Genomic DNA, 27,128 nt, shown 5'->3' with positions numbered 1-27,128 from the left:
TGGTTTTCCCGATACAATGTACAATGAGTACATGAACACCTTATAACAGAGTTCCTTAGGATCCAAACTGCAGATACGCACTTGAGGATAAACACATTACAACAACTGTTCCATATGGCTAACATTCATATGAATGTCGGCTCCACCACATCTTCTCATTGATGCCTGTACACGTTTAAAAATCCCAGGAGTCTTCCGAGTCCAGTTCTAACACATGTGAGTCTGGTTCTGTTCTATCGTCCTATCATAGTTGCGCAAGGACGCTCTGTTAGTGTTTTAGGACTTTGGCACTGAATCTACAGCCTGCAAGGTAATAAAATACCAGCTCCCACATGCAGAGTTCAGAAGAGTGCAGCAGTACGGACAGTGATGTAATCAGACAATGATCTCAATGTCGATTCCACTCCACCCCCAGTGAAGGAAACATTGTCGCTAACAGAAATTAGTGTATGGGTTGAGACGTACGTATATGTTAGCAAGAATGAAAATCTGAGATTTTCGGTATTAAGATTTATTTTTAAGCGTAACTTCTTGACATAGCGATGTTAGTAAAATTATGTACAGGATGGTAAAATATTTACGCTGGGTGTTCACAACTGTGAAGGGAAATTCCTAACTATTATAAGGTTCTTTAATGGTAAGATATTTGATGAGCGTGCCTGGGGTCGATAAAAATCCAAACAGTTAAAATACAATTGGGGTCAGAGATATCAATTACACTAAAATGCACAATGAAAATACCCAAATCGAATGGGGATCTATAAAGAGCAATCAAAAAGAAGTACATAATAAAAACAATTGAACAGTCCATAGTATAAAACCCTCTACAGTGACTGAATAATCCTGTTTCTTAGATCAGATGTCTCACGTTTCTGCTTCATTTAAGAACAACAGTCGTGTATATGTTTAAATACAGATCATGGTAGAATGTACAAAAAAAAAATAGAAAAGACGGAGATGACTGCAGTTCTGAGTGTCAACTGAATATCACTTGTTGGCGTAGCACGATCGTGTGTGATATGTAGCGTTGGTTGCGGCAGTGGTGGCTGTCAGCGTGAGCTGTGAATCTGAGAATCTATTCTAAATCCCTCTCGACTGTTAAACACCATTCTGATACATTACCTACGTTTTCAGTGAAGCCGACACTCCTATTAATTCCCTAGCTACGTTAATTTGTATGGTACATACTATTAGGCTGGAATAGCACTTACGACGTTGCCCTCAAATTGCTCACAAGCGTTAACTATCAGATCTCGGTGCGATTCTCCATACTGGTAGACTTTCCTTGCGAGTTAAAACGAGCCTATGAGCAAGTGTTCACATAATACCTCTCAAAATGTTCTGAGCGCAGCAAGAGTCGCCTTGCTCAAACACTTGACGATTTTCTACAAGAGAAGAAGCCAATTATTCTGTCTACAATTTGCCTAAATCAAAGCTAGTGGCCATGCGTTTTCTTTCCGGCAAATCACGGCATGCTTACTTGTTATATCTCCACTTACTAGAGTTTTTGTAACCTGTCACAGGCGTCGTTTCTTTTGTAGGTAGAGCTTAACTTCTGCTACGTAATTCTGAGATAAAGAGCTTTTTCTTAACGCGGATGGCTACAGTGAGTCACCAATGTTTTCAGTTGGGTTTGTCTGGACGTTTATCTGCGATCTCCGGCCGTGTTCCTGTAGGAGTGCTTTCCACAGGCTCATCGTCAGCGGCAGTGACAAGGGCTGCGGCGCCTCATTGTGTCTGCTAGGTGTCCCGTGGCGAGGGTTTCAACAGAGCGAAATGGCGTGCCATCATAAAATTATCCTTTCCCTCAGAACTGCGTCTCATAGCTCCGGTCAGGGAAATTACTTGCATGCAATTACTAGTGTGAGTGTTAGTGGTTTATATTCATGAAATGTCGGTTTGTTTATTTGCTTCACTTTGCCTATCAATAAAATTTGTACATTTTCACGTAACTAGGTCGTGCGATATGTAGAGTTAACCAGAATTCTCTTAGGAATAAATGTTAAGTGTGTTATTTGTTTGACACCTTACATGTAACCGCCATTCTGTGATAATTTTTGTACTGCAGTTAGACAATGGATAAGGCGTTGTCTAAGTCAGCCAAAATTATACATTTTCTCAAGCATCAAATATTAGTCAGCCACTTGGTCTACATACATACATACATACATACATACATAAATTAATCCTTGTTCCATAGATCATGAATACGACATTTCGTAATGATGTGGAATGAATCACTTTAAAATAACACAAAGAAATTATTTTCTTTTTACAGTTACTACTTCATATCTAAGAATTCATCTATTGAGTAGAAGGAGTTGTCATTCAGAAATTCTTTCAATTTGCTTTTAAATGTTGGTTGGCTGTCTGTCAGACTGTTAATACTGTTTGGCAAATGACCACAGATTATTGTGGCAATATAATTCACCTCTTTCTGTGAGATTTAATCGAGAAGATGATCCTTTCTTCTACAGTTGTAGCTATGCGCTTCACTGTTGTTTTTGATTTGGGATGGGTTATTAATGACAGCTATGGCACTGTGAATATCCCGAGTTCCATAAATAAATGTCTCCAATGTGACCTTGGGTGGGCTCCAGCTATTATTCTGATTACACACTTTTGTGCAATGAATATTTTCTGTCTTAATGACGAAATGCCCCAAAATATGATGCCATATGAAAGCAGTGAATAAAAATAGGCATAGTATTCTAATTTACTGATATGTTTATCACCCAAATTTGCAATAACCCTAACAGCATAAGTAGCTGTAGCAAACCGTTTCAGCAGATCATGGATGTGTTTCTTCCAATTCAATTTCTCATCAATGGACGCACCCAGCAATTTTGAGTATTCTGCCTTAGCAACAGACTTCTGTTCATAGTCTATATTTATCAATGGCGTTATTACATTTACTGTACTTACTTTTTCAAGACTTTTGGATAAAGCTGTCACAAGTGATATTGGGTGATAGTTGTTAGCATTAGATCTATCCCCTTTTTTATGCAATGGCTTAACAATAGCATACTTCAGTCTACCTTGAAAAATGCCCTATTTCAGTGAACTACCTATATGTGGCTGAGAATTCTACTTATTTGTTGGGAACAGCCTTTTACTACTCTGTTGGAAATGCCATCAATTCCATGTGAGCTTTTATTTTTGAGTGAATTTATTATTTTCCTAATTTCAGTTGCAGAGGTGGGTTGAATTGCAGTTTTATCAAATTGCGTAGGTACTGCCTCTTCCATATAATGTCTTGCATTTTCTAATGAATAGCTGGATCCTATTTTCTCTACAACACTTAAAAACTGATTATTACAAATGTTTTCTACTTCTGACATCTTGTTAACAAACTTTTCATTGTGTTTGATAGAAATACAGTCTTCCCATACTCTCAGTTGCCCTGTTTCCCTTTTAATTATATTCCCAATTGTTTTAATTTTATTATCAGATGTGCTAATCTCAGACATAATTCACATACTTTTGGTTTTTTAAAAAACATTTCTTAATACAGTTCAGTAGTTTTTATAATGTTTCACTATTTTGGGATCATTACTCCACCTAGCTATAAGATACAATTTCCTTGCCTGTTTACAATATATTTTTATCCCTTTAGTAAGCTATAGCTTTTTACATGGTTTCTTACAATTATATTTCACTGTTTTCTTGGGGAAACTGTTTTCAAATATACTCACAAAGGTATCATCAAATTGGCTAAATTTTAAATTAGCATCTTCCCTGTACATCTCATCACAGTCTAACTGTTGCAAGCATTCCCTAAAATTTTGAATTGTTAAATCGTTAATTGAATGCACTATTTTGGAGGAACACTAGTCCTTATTCTATGTAACTTTGTTATTGGTTTAAATGTCCCTATTAAGTAAATATTATAAAATTTTATACTGATATCAATTTCATTTTCATATTTATTTAAAAGTGTCATGTGTATTTTACATTTTATATTGATGATGAGGAGCCTCTCATATCATCTTTTAGTAAAATTTTCTGGGTCACTTGCTAATTAAATCAGCTTATAAAACTTAAATGCCTTATACAAAATCCAGAAATGCTGTATTTACATTCTGCTGTATATTTTACCAAAATTATGATTCTAACAGCTAATGTAAGCATCAAAACAGTTCTTTGGAAAATCCTAATCATGTCAAAAATTTTAAAGTTTCTATTCTTAATTTTTGCAAATTCAAAAATATTAGAGTCACAAATGATATTCATGCACACATATTATTCTAGAAAAATATTTTTCTAACAGACAATGTTGTTTTTAACAAATGTTGAAGTAATAAAAGATTAAAAATATTACAGTTGTAGACTTATTCTAATTAACATTATAAGTACATAAAACATTTCCTTACAGAAAGGTGTCTCCTGCGTTCTTGTGAAACAAAAATCGGGAAAAGACTATAATACATCTCTTATTCAGACACCTAACACACACTGTCTAGAGAGATGTAAATTATATGAAACCGATACGAATACATCGAAGTCCTATGTTAACTGTTTTGCTTTTTGCAGCCTTTTCATTGTCAGACAATCTCTACTTGGTTTCAACTACTATTTTCACACTATGTCTATGAATGTTCTTTCGTGACGTCGATGACGAATGTCTTTGCACAAAGCTCAAAGACTTGTACCAGATGATTGTCAGCAAATTTTTGGGTGGGCAGCGTGGTTCTTCATCGAATTTTGCAACAGCATGTTGCTGCCGTTTGGTGTGGCCCTCATAATAATGTAGACCTTTTAGAGCGGAGTCTCGTGGAGTATTGGCTTTAAAAACGAGTTTTTTTCTTCTCAAGACTTTCTTGAGGGTATTTATATTTTTGTAGCACTTCGCAGACAACTACTTTACAATAGGATGGGGATTTGGAAACGAAACGTTTGTGCTGAAATATCTTCTGTCTTCAACATCAGTCTTGGGGTTCTTCATCCTCTGTTCTTCCAGTCAACTTCCTTTCTTCAGGCTTGAACTTTGTCTCTTCTCTGGGCAGGATATAGAAAATTATTGACTGTTAGTTGCTTTGAAGTTTTACATTCAGCTGGCCGTTGTGACCGAGCGGTTCTAGGCGCTAGTCCGGAACCACGCTGCTGCTACGGTCGCAGGTTCGAATCCTGCCTCGGGCATGTATGTGTGTGATGTCCTTAGGTTAGTTAGGTATAAGTAGTTCTATGTCTAGGGGACTGATGACCTCAGATGTTAAACCCCATAATGCTTAGAGCAACTTGAACCATTTTTTTTACATTCATTAGTGTTTCAATAATTGATTTGGATGTGTAGATCAGCACTGATTGAATGATTTTTCTCGAGGTCGGTAGATTAATATAATATCGCAGTGTGGTGGCGACAGTGCGATTCTACACTTTTTTTTTTTTTTTTGTCAAGTTGTGCCTCAGCCAAGCCGGGATTTTGGCATGGTGTTTTGTTTTTAGTCTGCGGACTGGGTGCTGTTTCTTTTGTTTTGTGGCCCGTCATTCCCTGCAGTCCTTCCAAATTGAGTATTGGTCGAAAGTGAATTTTCGCAAGGCCTGGACCCAACCTCAATCTTCTGCTGCTCATCCTTCCTCCCTCCATCCACCGCAGTTAGGTACAAGGGTTACGTTGGTCACAAATCGCCATCCTTCTCGTGCCGCTTCTGGGGCCTCCGCATCGTAGAAAGTCGTTGATCTCGTCCTGTCACATCCCATATATATTTTCAGTTGTCTGCCGCCTTGTCGTGGGCAGTTGACGATTGTTTCTCGTAGGAGGTCGAGTACAAAAAATCTTTTCTTTTAATCTGCCTTAAATCTACCTTATGCCTAATTTACGGCTCTTAAGAAATTCTTTACATGGTTCGGCGTCCTATCTCTGTATTACAATTCTAGTTTCTCTATCAGGTTCCAATTTGTTCCTGATATATTAAGCTAATGAGACTCCTTATATTCATTACCAGCGGTGTCTTGGTGTGGCATGTTAGTATGTCATGCTCTTAGATCATCATGTTGGCAAACTCTACATATCAATGTTAGTTGCTACATATAAAATTTTAAGGTATGTCTCGTTCCTCTGTTTCTTCTTTTCCTCAGACTCCTGGTTCCGTCCTGTCTGAAACATACTTGATGGCTTCTTTGATATTAATTACTGATGCTTATAAGTGATTATTTGTCATACCTTTTAATATGGCCCACATGATGAAGTCCTAAACTTTTACTTATCTCATTTTATGCTCGGTTCGTTCTGTCTATACCATTTTGTTTGTGTTCCTTAGATCTGGAAGACTCTTGCTCTTCCACCCATGTTTGACACTGTACAGCCCTGGCTCAAAGAGAAGTATAGTGCTCTCAAGACTGACGCTATCTTCCCCCTGTTTAACACAGCTCGTCTTTCATTCAGAAGATCCGCGCCTATTATCGTGTTCACCGTTACTTTCGGTATGATAGTGAAATTGGCTTCGATCTTTGACCTTGGCGCGAGAGAGTTAATCATGTTTGTTTATTAACATCAACAGTATAATTTTTGATAGGACCCTTCACTTTAATCTTCTCCTTTTGCAAGATCGGTAATTCTTGACTAGCATTACATTGGTTAAATAAGTTCTCCGAAGTCGCGGTTAGCTCGCTTCCGCTTTCTATGACAACATTAGTTGGGATTTTCGCTACCATGTCCTTCACTACTGGTTGTATTTTGACCGATTTGCTCTGTTCTTCATCTCCCTGCATTAAGGCATCCTCTATTGAATCATATGTGAGTCGTTTGAGCATTTGTACCTACGAATTAGAACCTTCTGTCGGATCCGCCTCTATCACTATCTTTCTTCTACAACTTCTTCTTCACATTTAACTTCGTCTTGCCTCAGCTCAACTACATCTGCCTCTTATATCTTTGTGAAAACTCCCAAATAGTCGCACCTAAATACCCTTATTATATCTATGTAACTTCCATCATTGTACACACTGGAACCTGGCCGAATTGCGCAGTCAACTTCCGTCGACTGCGCATTATCCTCCTTGAGTTAGTTTACCATGGTCTCAGCCTCAAATAAGTCAGAGATTTTCATTATTAAGGTTTATTTTTACTCCCAGTATTACTTCATGACATGGCAATGTTAGCAAAATTACGTACATAATGGTAAAATATTGATACTGGGTGTTCACAACTGTGAAGCTATTATAAGGTTGTTTAATGGTAAGATGGTTGATGACCATGTCTGGGGGCTGATGAAAATACAAACAATTTGAATACAATTGGGACCAGAGACATCAATTACGCTAAAATTCACAACGAAAATACCAAAATTGAATGGGGGGGGCGGTAAAGAACAATCAAAAAGAAGTACACAATTAAAATAATTAAACTACCCATAGTATAAATCACTCTACAGTGGCTGATAAGTCCTTTTAGTTACATCGGGTATCTCGCATTCCTGCTTCAACGAAGCCCGACAATCGTGAATATGTTCAACTACAGGTCTTGGTTGAATGCACAAAAAAAGTAGCAGAGACGGAAACGACTGCAGTTCTGAGTGTCAATTGAATATCACTAGCCGGCGTAGCGCGAACGCATGTGATTACCTTGCATGAGTGGCGGCAATGGCGGCTGTCAGCGAGAGCTGTGAGTGTGAGCTCTGCATCTCTCTGATACATTATCTACGTCTGTGGTGAAGCCGAGACTCCTATTTATCCTCTAGCTAAGTACAGGCTATAACAGCGTGTACGTCGTCGCCCTCAAACCGCTCGCAAGAGTTAACTGTGAGTGCTCATTGTGATTCTCAATATTAGGAAACTTTGCAGTTTAACTCTCTCTGAATTAAGACTAGCCTGTGAACAAGTGTTCACATAATGCCTCTCGCAATGGTCTGGGCGCAGCACGAGTCGCCTTGCTCAAACAGTAGCCCCCGCAGCCACGCCGACGTGAATATTTGACTCATGTTGGAATGATCAGGTACGGCAGACCAACAGGTTCAACAGCTCCACGTGCGGCGAGGCACGTCATCTGGCTAAACATTCGTCATCCACTTTTGGTGCATTTCCCGACATTCGTATTATATTAAATCACTTGTCTCAGTGGCATCTACGTCACTTCGGAGATTTTCAAACGTCAATAAAAATCACCCTGTATACTGCTATGATACATTTAATTGTTACTCCTATCCAGTAACTTCTATGTCAAATGTATCCACGTCTTCACGTGGCTACGAACGATTCCTCCACCCCATAAATGCTGAAGTTTGAAAAGCGTGTTTCGAAAAGTTTGACTCTTTTTAAAAAACGTTTCTTACATCATCCCAAAGAATTTAAATGAAACGCCTAACGAAGAAGATATTCCTTTCGCGAAAACAGACAAAGAGGGGATTCCACCCAACCTAAAAACTTCGATTTCCATCTACTGTTGCATTCAGTTCTGTGGCCAAATAAACGGAAACTCCTTGAAGGATTCACTGTTAGGTATGATTTTATTGTTCTGTCGTTATGTAGACTATGTCATGATTATTTGTTTCCTCTTTTTAACTATTCATAGTCTGAAGCTGAGCACTAGTGGGTTGAAACACGTTCTGGCATCCTGAAATATTCACATGCCAGTGTCGCAAAAATACAAATAATGAAAGAACCTCCAAAATGTTATCTCATTTTTTTTAAAAGATCGTATTTTCATGCTTGTGAATTTTCCATTACATCAGTACAATTTCAGCGCGTAAAAGTGATTGCCTCATTTGGTCCTCTGTGGTTGATATCCAACTCGAACTGTTATTTCAGAACGCTAATGTAATTACATTGATAATTAGGACGATTACCAATTAACCAGGGGTTTGTTGCGCCAGAGCCATGCGTCCTGTTACAAGCAAATTATCCTTCTCTTTTCGCATGCACTTCCCCCCCCCCCCCCCTTTTGTTCTTCTCGTCCCTTCCTTTCTCTATTACACTTCTTTATACCTCCTTTCTTCCACCTTCCACCTGCTAACTAGTCTTCTTCCCTTATATTCTTGTCTCTCTCTCTCTCTCTCTTTTTTTCACACGCGCGCGTGCACAGACACGCTCGCACGCACACACACACAAAGACATTCTCTCCAACAGATACGTGGACAATTGGCCTATAAACCAAACTGTAATTCTGCTAACGTAATATAGTAGTGTTGAAGAGCGGTAATTTCAATTCCCAGATGAGTACAGCGTTCTACAGTCGGACAAGCACCACAGTAACTATCAGCTGAATATAATAAATAATGTACGGTTGTACGTTTTCTGGAAAATGCACAGTACGTAAAATTTGTCTGAGGATGCTGCAGGGTCTGCTTGCGAATTTCGGAGCTCGAAGTGCAGTGGCCTAATATGCTAGTTCTAGCAAGTTGAGCCACAGCATTCTTTGGCCAAATATCCCCACATTTTGCAGAACGAAAAAGAACATCTACAATAAAAAAAAACGTCACAGCCTGACGAAAGACGAATGTATTACAGGAAACTGATTATGGCGGTACGGGAGGAAGGTCATACGCATAGCATACAGTGTTGCGAGGGCATGCGGAAAAGTAATGCCACCGAATTTTTTGTCTGAAAATTGTTAAACGCCTTTTAAATAAAACAAACTTTATTGACATTATAGATATTTAATCGTTATGTCTACATACTTATTTCTCAACATAATCACACTAGCGACGAAAATATATCTCCCATCAAGAGACCAATTTGTTGATCTCGTCAGTGTAGAAGGTTTGACTATGCTGACAAAGAGCAAACCTCACCTCTGCTAGCACAGCGTCAGCGCTATGAAAACGAAGTCATTGGAGGTGTTCTGTAAGTTCTGAAAACATGAAAATTGGATGGTACCTAGGCGGGACGCTGTGTAGGAGGATCGATGACAGTCAAGCCAAGGCGTCGGACTGTTGCAGAGATCGCGGCGGTCGTGTACGGTCTGGCGTCATCAGGCTGAAGGAGACATTGCACCATATGTGGACGAGCTCTTCTACGGTACGAAACTCGATTACAGCACGCTGTTCCTCACGCGCCAAGATAGGTTACGCGCCGCCATGCTGCTCGCAACAATTGGAAACACTCCATCTAGCAGCAGAGGGTTACAACTTGCGTCGGCGAAGTGGGAACGTCGACCGAGTAATATGCATGACATGTGATACTTCAACCGATGTTGAGAAGGGAATAAAAAATTCAGAAGTATTAATTGGTTCAAATGGCTCTGAGCGCTCTGGGACTTAACATCCGAGGTCATCAGTCCCCTAGAATTTAGAACTACTGAAACCTAACTAACCTAAGGACATCACACACATCCACGCCCGAGGCAGGATTCGAACCTGCGACCGTAGCGGTCGCACGGTTCCACACTGAAACGCCTAGGACCACTCGGCCACAGCGGCCGGCGAAGTATTACTTCTCAGCGCGCTCTCGTACGACAAGAGGCCAACTGGTCTTGAGAAGCAGACAGCTAACTCTGTCAGTGTGCGTCCATTTTCGAAGTACCTTGTAGAGCGACAAGTTGTGACGCTACAACGCAGTCCTTGCTATCAATTTTTTCGCTTACTTAACACATGAAACTGTTTTTATACGATGTATTGTCTCGTGTAAATATGTATTCTAAATACTATGTTTAAATTATGTAATATTTAACACTGGCAAGTCAGGGCACATTTAATTAACGTTGAAGTCAGAGATATTGTTTTGTCGCGCCTCTGGGCGCGGGAGCGCGCCAGCGGGTAGTAGTAGTAGCAGTAACGCCGTGATCGGAGTGAGAAGTACAGTCGAGAGTTGCTAGTCCTAGCTATGTTACACATAAAGGCTAGTGTGTGGATCTAAGTACGACGGGGAAGTAATGGTCGGCATGTATGGAAGCATGGCCGGGCAAGTTATTATGGATTAATGGGCATAGTGCTGAAGAAACGAGGACTTAAATGTGAAGCGCACTGTGGACTCAAGTCGCAACAGTAAAAGCCTGCTGCCACATTGTGCCGCTGCCGTGGACTTCCGTCGATCCACCGACAACGAGGGAAGTACGATCTACGTAATTTTCGTTGGATAAAATTGTAGAAGGCTTGCCGGTGACTGTGCTTTTCTCTGAAGTTGAACAATTAATAACAAGCACTTTATAGTCGAAGTGTTGCAGTTACATTCCACTAGACAATAACACCAAGTAGGTTCCTTCCAATCCTTACCTTATTGGTCCGAGTGTGTCACGCCATTATCAAGAGAAAATATGTTAATTATCAAATTATTTGCATAGATGGTGAAGAGTAAATTTCAGACTGGTTATCGTAGTTAATTGTTGCACTTAATAAGTTTTCGCCAACCGTAGTAACTTAATAATAGACTGAAGTAATAAATTTGATTATTAAGATTTAGTTCAATGCATATTCAGCTGAAGTTAATTCAAGGATATTTCATGAAACTATCAAGCTTATTCCACCTGACTATCCCCCAATTAATGAATTATTATAATTCAAAACATAGTTAATCAATTATTGGCAATATATTTCATTATCAGTAGATTAAACTGTGCAAAGTACCTAATTTTAAAGACAGAATGACGGTCCATTATTCAAAACCTCGATAGATAATTATCTGTTTTGTCAGCATTGCACTTAGCTGACAAATTATGAACAATATAAGTGTAGTTAGATTGTTATGACATTGTTTTATAAGACTACTGAGCCTGACACAGCACTTACGTAAAAGTTCCCGTTCCACCTGCTGCGCTACAAAGAGGTAAACTTTATTTTTGACACAATTATTTACGTACTAAACAGTACTGTCGCTCATCAGTTGAGCTGGCGACCGATTTTTTAATTTCTTTTACAACTTAATCATTTCTTTCGGCAAAATTTCCACTGACAAAATTTATTTCCAAATTGTTTCCATTATTTCATTACCGATGGTTATTGAATGAAACTACTCATTCAATAACGCTCAAGTTAGAACGTCTCCTGTTTCCCGCGGAATAATCATTATTTACTTCGGATGCCTTATCCCGACGCGGGACAAAATTCATAATTCACGGTCATTGTCAACTTGTAATTTCGCAAATCCCGGGAAGCAGTGGGGTGTTATAAAGTGGATCGCCATTTTAATAGACTGATAAAACCCAACGTTTCATTGGTATCCGCTCTTTGATAACTCATGCAACGATACTGTCGTCTGTTCGGTACACTGTCTCAAACAGAGGAACCATCCAGGATGAAATCTAAGTGGAAGCCGCGTGTCTCCTCTTCTGGGGCTCCTGTATATATGCCACCTCTTCGAGAACTCAACATACAAATCGTGCTTGCCCCAAATATTACTTCTACGCTTACTTATAGTTCTTTTAAACTGAAATACACTCCTGGAAATTGAAATAAGAACACCGTGAATTCATTGTCCCAGGAAGGGGAAACTTTATTGACACATTCCTGGGGTCAGATACATCACATGATCACACTGACAGAACCACAGACACACAGACACAGGCAACAGAGCATGCACAATGTCGGCACTAGTACAGTGTATATCCACCTTTCGCAGCAATGCAGGCTGCTATTCTCCCATGGAGACGATCGTAGAGATGCTGGATGCAGTCCTGTGGAACGGCTTGCCATGCCATTTCCACCTGGCGCCTCAGTTGGACCAGCGTTCGTGCTGGACGTGCAGACCGCGTGAGACGACGCTTCATCCAGTCCCAAGCATGCTCAATGGGGGACAGATCCGGAGATCTTGCTGGCCAGGGTAGTTGACTTACACCTTCTAGAGCACGTTGGGTGGCACGGGATACATGCGGACGTGCATTGTCCTGTTGGAACAGCAAGTTCCCTTGCCGGTCTAGGAATGGTAGAACGATGGGTTCGATGACGGTTTGGATGTACCGTGCACTATTCAGTGTCCCCTCGACGATCACCAGTGGTGTACGGCCAGTGTAGGAGATCGCTCCCCACACCATGATGCCGGGTGTTGGCCCTGTGTCCCTCGGTCGTATGCAGTCCTGATTGTGGCGCTCACCTGCACGGCGCCAAACACGCATACGACCATCATTGGCACCAAGGCAGAAGCGACTCTCATCGCTGAAGACGACACGTCTCCATTCGTCCCTCCATTCACGCCTGTCGCGACACCACTGGGGCGTGAGCGGAAGACGGCCTAACGGTGTGCGGGACCGTAGCCCAGCTTCATGGAGACGGTTGCGAATGGTCCTCGCCGATACCCCAGGAGCAACAGTGTCCCTAATGTGCTGGGAAGTGGCGGTGCGGTCCCCTACGGCATTGCGTAGGATCCTACGGTCTTGGCGTGCATCCGTGCGTCGCTGCGGTCCGGTCCCAGGTCGACGGGCACGTGCACCTTCCGCCGACCACTGGCGACAACATCGATGTACTGTGGAGACCTCACGCCCCACGTGTTGAGCAATTCGGCGGTACGTCCACCCGGCCTCCCGCATGCCCACTATACGCCCTCGCTCAAAGTCCGTCAACTGCACATACGGTTCACGTCCACGCTGTCGCGGCATGCTACCAATGTTAAAGACTGCGATGGAGCTCCGTATGCCACGGCAAACTGGCTGACACTGATGGCGGCGGTGCACAAATGCTGCGCAGCTAGCGCCATTCGACGGCCAACACCGCGGTTCCTGGTGTGTCCGCTGTGCCGTGCGTGTGATCATTGGTTGTACAGCCCTCTCGCAGTGTCCGGAGCAAGTATGGTGGGTCTGACACACCGGTGTCAATGTGTTCTTTTTTCCATTTCCAGGAGTGTATGTACAACATTTTTCGATTTTTAACTTAATGTCATTAGTAGTGAACAGCAATAATCCGTTACTGGCATTGTACAGGCTAGTGACTCATGGTCCCATATCGTCTATGTACTTTAGGTTTATACGTTTTCCGCGCGTAAGCTAAAGGTGAAGTCTGGACAATTCACAAAACTTTGAACGGCAGAGCACAATCATCGCGTCGTTCGCTAAAATAGAGGAAAAATTCCCATTTAAATCTATTGTTGCTCTCTCGTCACAATATAAAAGGCACTCCGTTGAAACATGACGCACCGAAACAAGTACCCCAGGTCATCACAAAAGGGTGTGTCCCTCTGCCGAAGCAAAAAGGAAGAGGAGGAGGAGATTGACGTTTAAAGTCCCGTCGGCATCAAGGTCATTAGAGACGGAGTACATGCTCGGATTTGGGAAAAATTGAGTAGGAAAGCGGCCGTACTCTTTCGAGGGAACCATCCCGGCATTTCCCTTGAGCGATTTAGGAAAATCACGATAAAACTTAATCTGGATGGCTGGACGCAAGTTTGAACCGTCGCCCTTACAAATGTGAGTCCAGTGTGCTAACCACTGAGCCACCTTATTCGGCCGGAACAACAAGTCACGCATAAACGTGTTACAGGGAAACATACGGCATAGCTGTACACGATACAAAACTCTGGCAGCGTATCTCATTGTCTGGAAACGTTCCACACCACGCTCACTCAACTCAACCTCTGCTGGTACTTGAATGCATTTTGTAGGCAGGTTGAGGGAGAAACAAATTCTCGGTCCTACCGGGAAAAGATGGAAGGTGAGACGACTTTCCTCTTTCAGATTACATCAAAGTATACTGAGAGGTCTCTCTCGCCTTTACAGTTTGTCACCGACATGAAACACAAGCGGGATCGCAAGCAAATAAAAACTTTTCAAAAAAATGGTTCAAATGGCTCTGAGCACTATGCGACTTAACTTCTGAGGTCATCAGTCGCCTAACTAACCAAAGGACATCACACACATCCATGCCCGAGGCAGGATTCGAACCTGCAACCGTAGCGGTCACTCGGTTACAGACTGTAGCGCCTACAACCGCACGGCCACTCCGGCCGGCCGAAACTTTTCACTACTGGTGTTCGATGACGGGTGAAATTCAGATTGCATGTTTACAATTATCCAAATAAGATTTAAGGCGTAAGGCAGGATCTTACCACACTTAGTTGGATTACGAAGCTAATAGCGTCATTTAGTTTATCTTGATGCTTGCGAGATCAGTTAAGTATGGTATCGTTTCACCATTACTATTAATTGTATGCCACAGGAAACGATATTGGGTCCACTTGTGTATACATAGAAAGCCAAAAAAACTTCACGACTTGAGAGGATATGAGACGTTACTTCAGTGATTAGAAAAAATAGTGAAATTTATAAAGAACTTGGCAGTATGAGCCAAATTATCAGTATGACATTGCACCTCCGTTGGCACAGATGCGTGCAGTGACTCTGTTAGAAGGATCTCCTCAAACCGTTGTATCCTGTCCTCAGGCAAGCTAGCCCACAGCTGTTGTTAGTGCCACTGGGAAGTGGTTGACGTTCCAGCTAGGTCCACACGTGTTCTATCGGGCACCGATCTCCAGATCTTGCTGCCCAAGGGGTTCATAGAGACACATGCCACGGGTAGCGAGCATTTTCATACTGAAAAATAGTCCAAAAATAATGTGGCATCAGAGGTAACACGTGAGCACGCTGCGCCGTCAGAGATCCCTCAATCGCTAACCTCCATGGCCTGAAGACATACACGAGTGCTCCCCACACCATTACGCAAGCACTAAAACTGTTTGCCGGCCGCGGTGGTCTAGCGGTTCTGGCGCTGCAGTCCGGAACCGCGGGACTGCTACGGTCGCAGGTTCGAATCCTGCCTCAGGCATGGGTATGTGTGATGTCCTTAGGTTAGTTAGGTTTAAGTAGTTCTAAGTTCTAGGGGACTTATGACCTAAGATGTTGATTCCCATAGTGCTCAGAGCCATTTGAATCATTTTTTTGAACTAAAACTGTTGTTACTCGTCAGAGCTCGGGGAAAATGGGAACCTCTCCCCAAGTGGCCGCCGTAATCCCGAAGAAGATGATTCTAGATAGTGCAGGAGCGTGCTTTATCGCTAAAAACGCAGGAATGCTATTTATCAGCAGTGCATACTTCCCAGTCACGGCACCGCTCCTCGCACAGCGGTATGTGACGTTGAGTGCTGCCCACTCTTTTTTTTTTTCGTCATCAGTCTACTGACTGGTTTGATGCGGCCCGCCACGGATTCCTTTCCTGTGCTAACCTCTTCATCTCAGAGTAGCACTTGCAACATACGTTCTCAATTATCTGCTTCACGTATTCCAATCTCTGTCTTCCTCTACAGTTTTTGCCCACTACAGCTCCCTCTAGTACCATGGAAGTCATTTCCTTATGTCTTAGCAGATGTCCTACCATCCTGTCCCTTCTCCTTATCAGTGTTTTCCACATATTCCTTTCCTCTCCGATTCTGCGTAGAACCTCCTCATTCCTTACCTTATCAGTCCACCTAATTTTCAACATTCTTCTATAGCACCACATATCAAATGCTTCGATTATCTTCTGTTCCGGTTTTCCCACAGTCCATGTTTCACTACCATACAATGCTGTACTCCAGACGTACATCCTCAGAAATTTCTTCCTCAAATTAAGGCCGGTATTTGATATTAGTAGACTTCTCTTGGCCATAAATGCCTTTTTTGCCATAGCGAGTCTGCTTTTGATGTCCTCCTTGCTCCGTCCGTCATTGGTTATTTTACTGCCTAGGTAGCAGAATTCATTAACTTCATTGACTTCGTGACCATCAATCCTGATGTTAAGTTTCTCGCTGTTCTCATTTCTACTACTTCTCATTACCTTCGTCTTTCTCCGATTTACTCTCAAACCATACTGTGTACTCATTAGACTGTTCATTCCGTTCAGCAGATCATATAATTCTTCTTCACTTTCACTCAGGATAGCAATGTCATCAGCGAATCGTATCATTGATATCCTTTGACCTTGTATTTTAATTCCACTCCTGAACCTTTCTTTTATTTCCATCATTGCTTCCTCGATGTACAGATTGAAGAGTAGGGCGAAAGGCTACAGCCTTGTCTTACACCCTTCTTAATACGAGCGCTTCGTTCTTGATCGTCCACTCTTATTATTCCCTCTTGGTTATTGTACGTATTGTATATGACCCGTCTCTCCCAATAGCTTACCCCTACTTTTTTCAGAATCTCGAACAGCTTGCACCATTTTATATTGTCGAAAGCTTTTTACAGGTCGACAAATCCCATGAAAGTGTCTTGATTTTTCTTTAGCCTTGCTTCCATTATTAGCCGTAACGTCAGAATTGCCTCTCTCGTCCCTCTACTTTTACTAAAGCCAAACTGATCGCCACCTAGCGCATTCTCAATTTTCTTTTCCATTCTTCTGTATATTATTCTTGTAAGCAGCGTCGATGCATGAGCTGTTAAGCTGATTGACCGATAATTCTCGGACGTGTCAGCTCTTGCCGTCTTCAGAACTGTGTGGATGATGCTTTTCCGAAAGTCAGATGGTATATCGCCAGACTCATATATTCTACAAACCAACGTGAATAGTCGTTTTGTTGCCACTTCCCCCAATGATTTTAGAAATTCTGATGGAATGTTATCTATCCCTTCTGCCTTATTTGACCGCAAGTCCTCCAAAGCTCTTTTAAATTCCGACTCTAATACTGGATCCCCTATCTCTTCTAAATCGACTCCTGTTTCTTCTTCTATCACATCAGACAAATCTTCACCCTCATAGTGGCTTTCAATGTATTCTTTCCACCTATCTGCTCTCTCCTCAGCATTTCACAGTGGAATTCCCGTTGCACTCTTAATGTTACCACCGTTGCTTTTAATGTCACCAAAGGTTGTTTTGACTTTCCTGTATGCTGAGTCTGTCCTTCCGACAATCATATCTTTTTTGAGAAGTCTCACATTTTTCCTGCAGCCATTTCGTCTTAGCTTCCCTGCGCTTCCTATTTATTTCATTCCTCAGCGACTTGTATTTCTGTATTCCTGATTTTCCCGGAACATGTTTGTACTTCCTCCTTTCATCAATCAGCTTAAGTATTTCTTCTGTTACCCTTGGTTTCTTCGCAGCTACCTTCTTTGTACCTACGTTTTCCTTCCCAACTTCTGTGATGGCCCTTTTTAGAGATGTCCATTTCTCTTCCACTGTACTGCCTACTGCGCTATTCCTTATTGCTGTATCTATAGCGTTAGAGAACTTCAAACGTATCTCGTCATTCCTTAGATCTCCGTATCCCGCTTCTTTGCGTATTGATTCTTCCTGACTAATGTCTTGAACTTCAGCCTACTCTTCATCACTACTATATTGTGATCTGAGTCTATATCTGCTCTTGGGTACGCCTTAGAATCCAGTATCTGATTTCGGAATCTCTGTCTGACCATGATGCAATCTAATTGAAATCTTCCCGTATCTCCCGGCCTTTTCCATGTATATCTCCTCCTCTTGTGATTCTTGAACAGGGTATTCGCTATTACCAGCTCAAACTTGTTACAGAACTCAATTAGTCTTTCCCCTCTTTCATTCCTTGTCCCAAGCCCATATTCTCCTGTAACCTTTTCTTCTACTCCTTCCCCTACAACTGCATTCCAGTCGCCCATGACTATTAGATTTTCGTCCCCCTTTACATACTGCATTACCCATTCAATATTCTCATACGCTTTCTCTATCTGTTCATCTTCAGCTTGCGACGTCGCAATGTATACGTGAACTATAGTTGTCGGTGTTGGTCTGCTGTCGATTCTGATTAGAACAACCCGGTCACTGAACTGTTCACAGTAACACACCCTCTGCCCTACCTTCCTATTCATAACGAATCCTACACCTGTTGTACCATTTTCTGCTGCTGTTGATATTACCCGATACTCATCTGACCAGAAATCCTTGTCTTCCTTCCACTTCACTTCACTGACCCCTACTACACTCCTGGAAATTGAAATAAGAACACCGTGAATTCATTGTCCCAGGAAGGGGAAACTTTATTGACACATTCCTGGGGTCAGATACATCACATGATCACACTGACAGAACCACAGGCACATAGACACAGGCAACAGAGCATGCACAATGTCGGCACTAGTACAGTGTATATCCACCTTTCGCAGCAATGCAGGCTGCTATTCTCCCATGGAGACGATCGTAGAGATGCTGGATGTAGTCCTGTGGAACGGCTTGCCATGCCATTTCCACCTGGCGCCTCAGTTGGACCAGCGTTCGTGCTGGACGTGCAGACCGCGTGAGACGACGCTTCATCCAGTCCCAAACATGCTCGATGGGGGACAGATCCGGAGATCTTGCTGGCCAGGGTAGTTGACTTACACCTTCTAGAGCACGTTGGGTGGCACGGGATACATGCGGACGTGCATTGTCCTGTTGGAACAGCAAGTTCCCTTGCCGGTCTAGGAATGGTAGAACGATGGGTTCGATGACGGTTTGGATGTACCGTGCACTATTCAGTGTCCCCTCGACGATCACCAGTGGTGTACGGCCAGTGTAGGAGATCGCTCCCCACACCATGATGCCGGGTGTTGGCCCTGTGTGCCTCGGTCGTATGTTGTCCTGATTGTGGCGCTCACCTGCACGGCGCCAAACACGCATACGACCATCATTGGCACCAAGGCAGAAGCGACTCTCATCGCTGAAGACGACACGTCTCCGTTCGTCCCTCCATTCACGCCTGTCGCGACACCACTGGTGGCGGGCCGCACGATGTTGGGGCGTGAGCGGAAGACGGCCTAACGGTGTGCGGGACCGTAGCCCAGCTTCATGGAGACGGTTGCTAATGGTCCTCGCCGATACCCCAGGAGCAACAGTGTCCCTAATTTGCTGGGAAGTGGCGGTGCGGTCCCCTACGGCACTGCGTAGGATCCTACGGTCTTGGCGTGCATCCGTGCGTCGCTGCGGTCCGGTCCCAGGTCGACGGGCACGTGCACCTTCCGCCGACCACTGGCGATAACATCGATGTACTGTGGAGACCTCACGCCCCACGTGTTGAGCAATTCGGCGGTACGTCCACCCGGCCTCCCGCATGCCCACTATACGCCCTCGCTCAAAGTCCGTCAACTGCACATACGGTTCACGTCCACGCTGTCGCGGCATGCTACCAGTGTTAAAGACTGCGATGGAGCTCCGTATGCCACGGCAAACTGGCTGACACTGACGGCGGCGGTGCACAAATGCTGCGCAGCTAGCGCCATTCGACGGCCAACACCGCGGTTCCTGGTGTGTCCGCTGTGCCGTGCGTGTGATCATTGCTTGTACAGCCCTCTCGCAGTGTCCGGAGCAAGTATGGTGGGTCTGACACACCGGTGTCAATGTGTTCTTTTTTCCATTTCCAGGAGTGTATATCTAGATTGAGCCTTTGCATTTCACTTTTCAGATTTTCTAGTTTCCCTACCACGTTCAAGCTTCTGACATTCCACGCCCCGACTCGTAGAACGTTATCCTTTCGTTGATTATTCAATCTTTTTCTCATGGTAACCTCCCCCTTGGCAGTCCCCTCCCGGAGATCCAAATGGGGGACTATTCCGGAATCTTTTGCCAATGGAGAGATCATCATGACACTTCTTCAAATACAGGCCACATGTCCTGTGGATACACGTTACGTGTCTTTAATGCAGTGGTTTCCATTGCCTTCTGCATCCTCATGTCGTTGATCATAGCTGATTCTTCCGCCTTTAGGGGCAATTTCCCACCCATAGGACAAGAGAGTGCCCTGAACCTCTATCCGCACACTCATCGGACAGTAACTCCCTTGTCCGCTGCTGCTGGTCTCCGACCAATAATGCAGGCTGACACAGAATGTTCTCAAATAGCAGGCGGAGATGTGCCAGTAGATCTTTCTTTGTGAGGGTCCGACATGTTCGTCCCTCAACTTGACGACGATTATGCCTATACAAACGTTCCCGCTGCAACCATCATCGGGTGACTGTCACATACGAATGTCTCACAAATATGGATACAGCACTGTTCGACCAGCCATCCAGATGTCTCCATGGTGTAGTATTAATTCTGGAGGTAATTTTTGGATACAAATTCACAGACAGCAAAAATCGATAGAGTCTCTTGTTATGCTTCGTGGCTACGTCTGCCATTCCTTGATGGTGTCTTTGATTTTCGTAGCCGGCCAGTGTGGCCGAGCGGTTCTATGCGCTTCAGTCTGAAACCGCGCGACCGCTACGGTCGCAGGTTCCAATTCTGCCTCGGGTATGGATGTGTGTGATGTACTTTGGTTGGTTAGGTTTAATAAGTTCTAAGTTCTAGGGGACTGATGACCTGAGATGTTAAGTCCCATAGTGTTCAGAGCCATTTGAACCATTTTTTTTATTTTCGTAGTTTATTGTACCGTGCAGTATTTTGCCATTCGTCTTCCTGTTTGTTTGCGATGCGGCTTCACATGTGTGTCGTTCGGATTTCTATGTCTATTGTTATCATCCCCGTCATTCTTTTGCCTAATTTGTCAAACAAAAAATTAACTTGTATTTTGGCGTGACTCGACGTCCAAGGACATACAGCTGAACAAGGATAGAGAAGACCATAACAATCATCTGTTATTTGCTCGGCGCTCTTGGTGCTGCTGCATATGATGACTTTCAAAAAATTAGAATCTTTTTAGGACTCTATATGTGGTTAGCAATTCCGCAGTTTCAACACTGCGTCTCTTTGTAAAGAACATTGCTCAGTTCCGTTAGTGGACCTGTTCGTATCCGACTCGCTCATTATCTTTTCAGCCGTCTGTGCAAAGAAGGCTAAAATGTGTCTGTATCTGGACTTGTGGGAAGGGCATTCCGTAACTTGCATATGGGTTGACGCGTAACAAGTGCACGTACCTTTTAGTGTTGGATACACGTTTTGCACCACCCAAAATTTGCTGTAATTATTTAGATTAATCTGTATCGTATTAATAATGGAATTTATGTGCGCTTCACGAATAATTAAAACAGAAGGGATCACCCCTCTCTCAGGATGACATGATTCATCTGTCAAAACTTTGTAAGTCAATACGTCCAAAGATCTTCCAACAATATCACTTTATGTCATGTCATATAGTTACTTAAGAGGTTATCTTTTGGGAGATATTCTGCATAATATTTAATCCCTATCTTTTTGTGAGCTCTACGTTCTCCATAGTATATAAACATGAGTGACGTCCTGCTGGAAAAGGCACGATTTGGAAAACAGATGCCTGAGATGAATGACATCCGCGTGCTCTTGCAAGTAGTTATCAGATTTGTCAGTATTTATCTAACACTTATATATGTGTATTGTTGAGGCTCTTCGTAACCTCGGCAACATTACTTCAATGGCTAAAATTCCCTTTCCATGGTCACGGCTTTATTATATTCTAAATAGGGTAATTACAACACGTATCAGCAGGGGTGGAGTAGGGCTAGCCCTGGAGACAAGAATTACCGTTGATGCTGCGCCTAGGCGTTACAAGCACAACCTGCAGTAAGTGGGATTCATGTTGGTCTGATGTCTTCACTGACAGTTAAGTAGCAACGTATCAAACTTTTCAAATCTCAGGACACTCAGATTGAACAAATATCAGACGCATTCCTTTCAGGTTTGGTTCTCAGTAAGTAGAGAACTTCCATCAAGTAACAGAGGCACTTAAACATAATTACAGCCGCAAAACCTATAAACCCCAAAATTATCGGGAGGAGCTAAATTTGCCGTCTGTGGTCAGTTAGTCTTACTGTTGGTAGTACTTTCCTAAGGCAGTTCATGTGAAATGTGGTCCTTCAATTGTGGAATAAAATAAGATCGCAGGGGTAGCTTGCCTTCGAGTTAAACAAATTTGTTGGCGTCGTACATTCAGAGATAGTATCCTTGCTCGCATAAGGACGAAAAATATCCGGCAAGTGTATCAAAATTCAAAGGTAAGAAAAGCGGAACCGTCTTAATTCCAGAAACAGGGGCTCTCATAAGGTCTCGTATCAAGCCCTTCGTCTGTTCGCTTATTACCAACTGAATTTTCACTCTGTAGTGGAATATGGGCTGACTTGAAACTTCCGGGCACTTTACGGATGTGTGCCGCACAAATACACGGACCTGGAACCTTTGTCCTTCGTGAACAACAGACTGAATTATCCAAGCACAACTCACGACCCGCTCTTACAGCTTTTACGTCTTTCTATCAACGTTGTTCACCAAAACGTGAGAACGCACACACTTTTGAGGTAGGTTTCATACGCTCCTTCTGATTCGCTAGAAATCAGCATATAGTTCCATTTGCAAGAATCATAGTAAGTTCTTTACCGTATAAGGTAGGGCTAAATAGCGTAGGCCTCTTCTCTTGCTGCATATAACGTCATAGTCTCGCATAAGAGCCCAACTTGGCGGTGTTTACACCACAACAACCGATTTAATTTGCTTTGCCATTTGTCGGACACTTACGCGAAAAGTCTCAACGCCACCATTAACAAGCATTAATAACTTTCTAATCACGTCAAAGAGATACATATTTCCTTTAAAAAATGCCATCCATTCGCCGAATATCATCTAGTTCCTAGAGCTCCCCCTGCAGTCGCGTACTGTCATCCATAAAAAAGAATTCAGGGTTGAACGCATCTCTGAAAAGATGCACATTGGGAGGGAGTGCAGTGTCACAATAATATTGACCGGTGAGTGTTCTGCATAGATATGGATGTCAATACACTCATGCAATATTATGCTTCCCCACACCATAACACATGGACAACAAAAACAAGTAAGTGTGCAATTGTTCCTGAGTGCATTACGCCTTCCCATCTGTCGCTATATGAGGGTACTTCCGGGACTCGCTATGAAGACTGAATTTGCTCTCATCCGAGAGGACCCCAGGTCCCCAGGTCCCCAGGTCCCCAGTCCGTATGCTCTTGACACCATCACAAATACTTCTCCTTGTGCGTCTTTTAAGGGATGCATCCGGTACTGCCGACATATATATGGATAACAATGAGTGATCGAATTTAACTGTGCAGATGGAGGAGTTGCTGGCTTGACCGTTCCCCTGGATTAAATTCCATCTAGCACATATGAAGTGACGTGTGAAAACGCATCGTATGACGTCCTCGTGCACCAGCGACCGTCCAGCAGTTGTCTACCTCGTTGGTGGAGGAACTTAACGCCCTACCACAAGAACTCCTTACCAATCATGTGGTCAGTATGGGAACATATTGCAGAGTGTGCTTTTGCTGTTCATGGTGGACACATTCCTTATTATGAACCAAGTCCCGCCTTTGCAAATGTCCAGGAGACCATCAAAATTCGCGGTGGCTTCGAAGTAATTATTGTTTTTGAATAAAGGTAGTTTCTGTTCATCCAACTGCGAATTTATTTCAGTTCTGTGGTGTACTATACTGTAGTGGTTCTTGGGGTATGGTCATTAAGGACACACCGAAATCACAATCTAAATCAGTTGTAGTAGCCACACACTTCTTTATTACAAACACATTGCTCATAATACATTCACTCTAACCATAATTACAACAAAGTCTGTCTTATAGAACACAAAAATCTTTTAAGATATCTTCCACATATCGTTTTCTTTCAACCACTTACATTAATTTAAACCATGTCCATGGACCCATAATTAATCCAGTAGACTGACAAATCACACCTACTTCATCACTTACATGGAAACTCTTTTATCTATCTTTTCATCACATCCAAGATCGTAATTCAACAGATAGTAATGTTTTAAGGCTTCTTTGGCCAACTTTTCATAATTTAAAAACAATATTCATAAAAGTATCCTTTCTAAAATATAACTGACGACTGGCTCAGGTAACAATTCTGAGTTCCAGAAACACCATTATTTTTAAGGTTTACTCGGACAACTTTTCATTAAATGAAACACTAGTCATAAAACCGTTATTAAGATAAATATGGCTGACATAAACAACCCAGTGTTCAACAGACAGTAACGTTTTAAGGCTTCCTTGACCAGCTTTTCATAATTCAAACACGATATTCGTAAAAGCTTGCTCGTAAAATATGACTAATATAACTATCCCAGTTAAAAGTTCTGAGTTCAACAAACACTAAAATTTTGAGGTCTACTCGGCCAACCTTTCTTTAACTAATGCAATGTTCATAAAATCCTGATTCATAAATTATGACTAACATGACTAACTCACATCAAGCTTGTGAGTTCAACAAGCCCCAAATTTTTTAAAGTTTACTCGGCCATCTTCAGATTAATTAGAACAATACTACTTGCATATACCAGGTTCGTATGATTTCAGTACCTGATAACGAGAAGATCTTCCCAAGGAAAACTTAACAGGGGCCGCTTCCACTCTACATAAGAATTAGTGATGGACGCGAGCACACCAAAAGATTTTAAGCAATACAAGAAATCCACGGGACAGCAAATCAAATAAAAAGGTACTGTGATTGAGCTTCAGAAAGCGTAACTCTCAAACCAAAGGATGGAATTACAGAACAGTAACAACATAACGAGAGACGTGGGGGGGGGGGGGGGGCAGGGTCTTAAATATCATTCTGCCACCGTGGTAGTCCGATTCCAGTTTGCTCGAGTCAACCACTGCCAGTTATCTGCAACATAAAACACATCAGCGGCAGACAATATTCTGAGGCATGAGATGCACAATCCTAACTGTACAACTAGTTACCAATATCTTGCAGTGATATACCCCACAAATAAAACCAAGAGAGTTAACCACAGTGACTTATTTGGGCAGTCACGGCTCTTAAAATTTGGTTAGCCATTCCCTTAAAACCATCACTAAAATAGTGACATAAAAGTTAGAATAGTAAGAATAATCTCGGTCTACATTTAAATGCCAGACTAAAGTAATGACATAACAGGTAGAATGTGATAAATATTTCAGCGCAGCTTCGAATGCCAAACACAGGCTTACGCTCTACTTAGTTACACTTCTAGCCACGTTTTTAGCCATGCTTCGTCTCTGTTTGGAGAGAGTCCTTACACTTCCTTAACTGCCGTCAAGGTATCAAGTGACGACACCAAATTCAGTGATAAACTACCGGAACAATTCCAAATGGTTTTTAGTACACTGGAACATTCAGTTAATCTGAACACCACCCACCCAAGCAACTCGATGACTGCAATTCATTCGGCCTGTGTAACTTGTAACCAGCTCGGTGGAACTTGTCCTTCAAATCTCGAGGAAATCCCCATCATCATTTGCATTGTAACGGTTAAACTCGCAACAGCGGCTGGTCACGCTCCTTCGTCATGTCGACTCGGTCTCTAGTCGTGCTGCATACACAGTCCCACGTCACTCCACCTCACACCGTGGATACCCGCACACCAGCCACCAGCAGAGTGCGCGCACTGCAGTTAAAATCCCCCGCCGCCAAAGATATGAAGAAGACAAATAAGCATCGAAGTCGACTCAACGATGAAAAGACAATCGATGGAAACTGGCGCCAACAACGCACCAGCTCAGTTCTTATTTGTACGGTCCCAAGTTTAATCGAGATATGTTACTTGGCACTGACAGCTTTTTCCTTAAGTTTTGTTCAATATATTATGGGCCAGTTTTATTTTCCCACCCTCTAAAGAAGAATTTACTGCAATTGTTGTTCTACAAACACGTGCATTGGTATGACTGGACTGTTAGTGTCAGGTTTGAAATCAGCTGATCAGTTGATAGGCGCTGTCAGCCTACGTGTTACTTCGAAGAAAGGAGAGCGAAATTATTGCAGTGTGTTTCAGCTTTGCGTCTCACCGGATCAATGCGCATGTTACGCTCCGTGTCTCATAATTTTATCCAATTAATCATGATCTGCACGTTAATTAATAATCATTCAACCGCATACTATGACGCAATCATAAATACTTGTCGATAACAGAGCAGTGGGTAGCTGCGTGTCCGCGGGTTTTGCATAGCCGACACAGTTAATGTCATTGACACCAAATTTTTCCGGTGGCGACTTTTTGACTTCAATTACTCGAAGCAGAAAATGAATGTTTTATTACTGGAACGTCATTACGAACAGCTTAGCAGTGGCTTTCGGACAACGCAGGCTTCATCGGCGCATCATCCTCACCAACACCAGCCAAGACGAAGCAACCAAGCCACAATTACATTCGAGAACCCTCGTAAGCTAGATCACAGAGGTAAGTAGGCAAACTTAATTGAAGTGTAGAGTGTCTGTAAATTATCTGTAAAGTTTTAAACTTTAAAAACTTCAAAACTAAGTTACATAAGGACAACTGGATTTCAACGTTTGACAGGATAATTCATGAAGTTTTGTTTTCACATTCACACACGTTTGTGTGCGCTTGGCTGGTGCCGCGTACAACATCTGGTCGCTGTTCAGTTTCCCTCCACGTGCGCTCAAGATACAGCACGG

This window comes from Schistocerca cancellata, chromosome 9 (assembly GCF_023864275.1).
Source record: "Schistocerca cancellata isolate TAMUIC-IGC-003103 chromosome 9, iqSchCanc2.1, whole genome shotgun sequence".
NCBI lineage: Eukaryota > Metazoa > Arthropoda > Insecta > Orthoptera > Acrididae > Schistocerca > Schistocerca cancellata.
Note: the sequence above shows the minus strand (reverse complement) of the source record.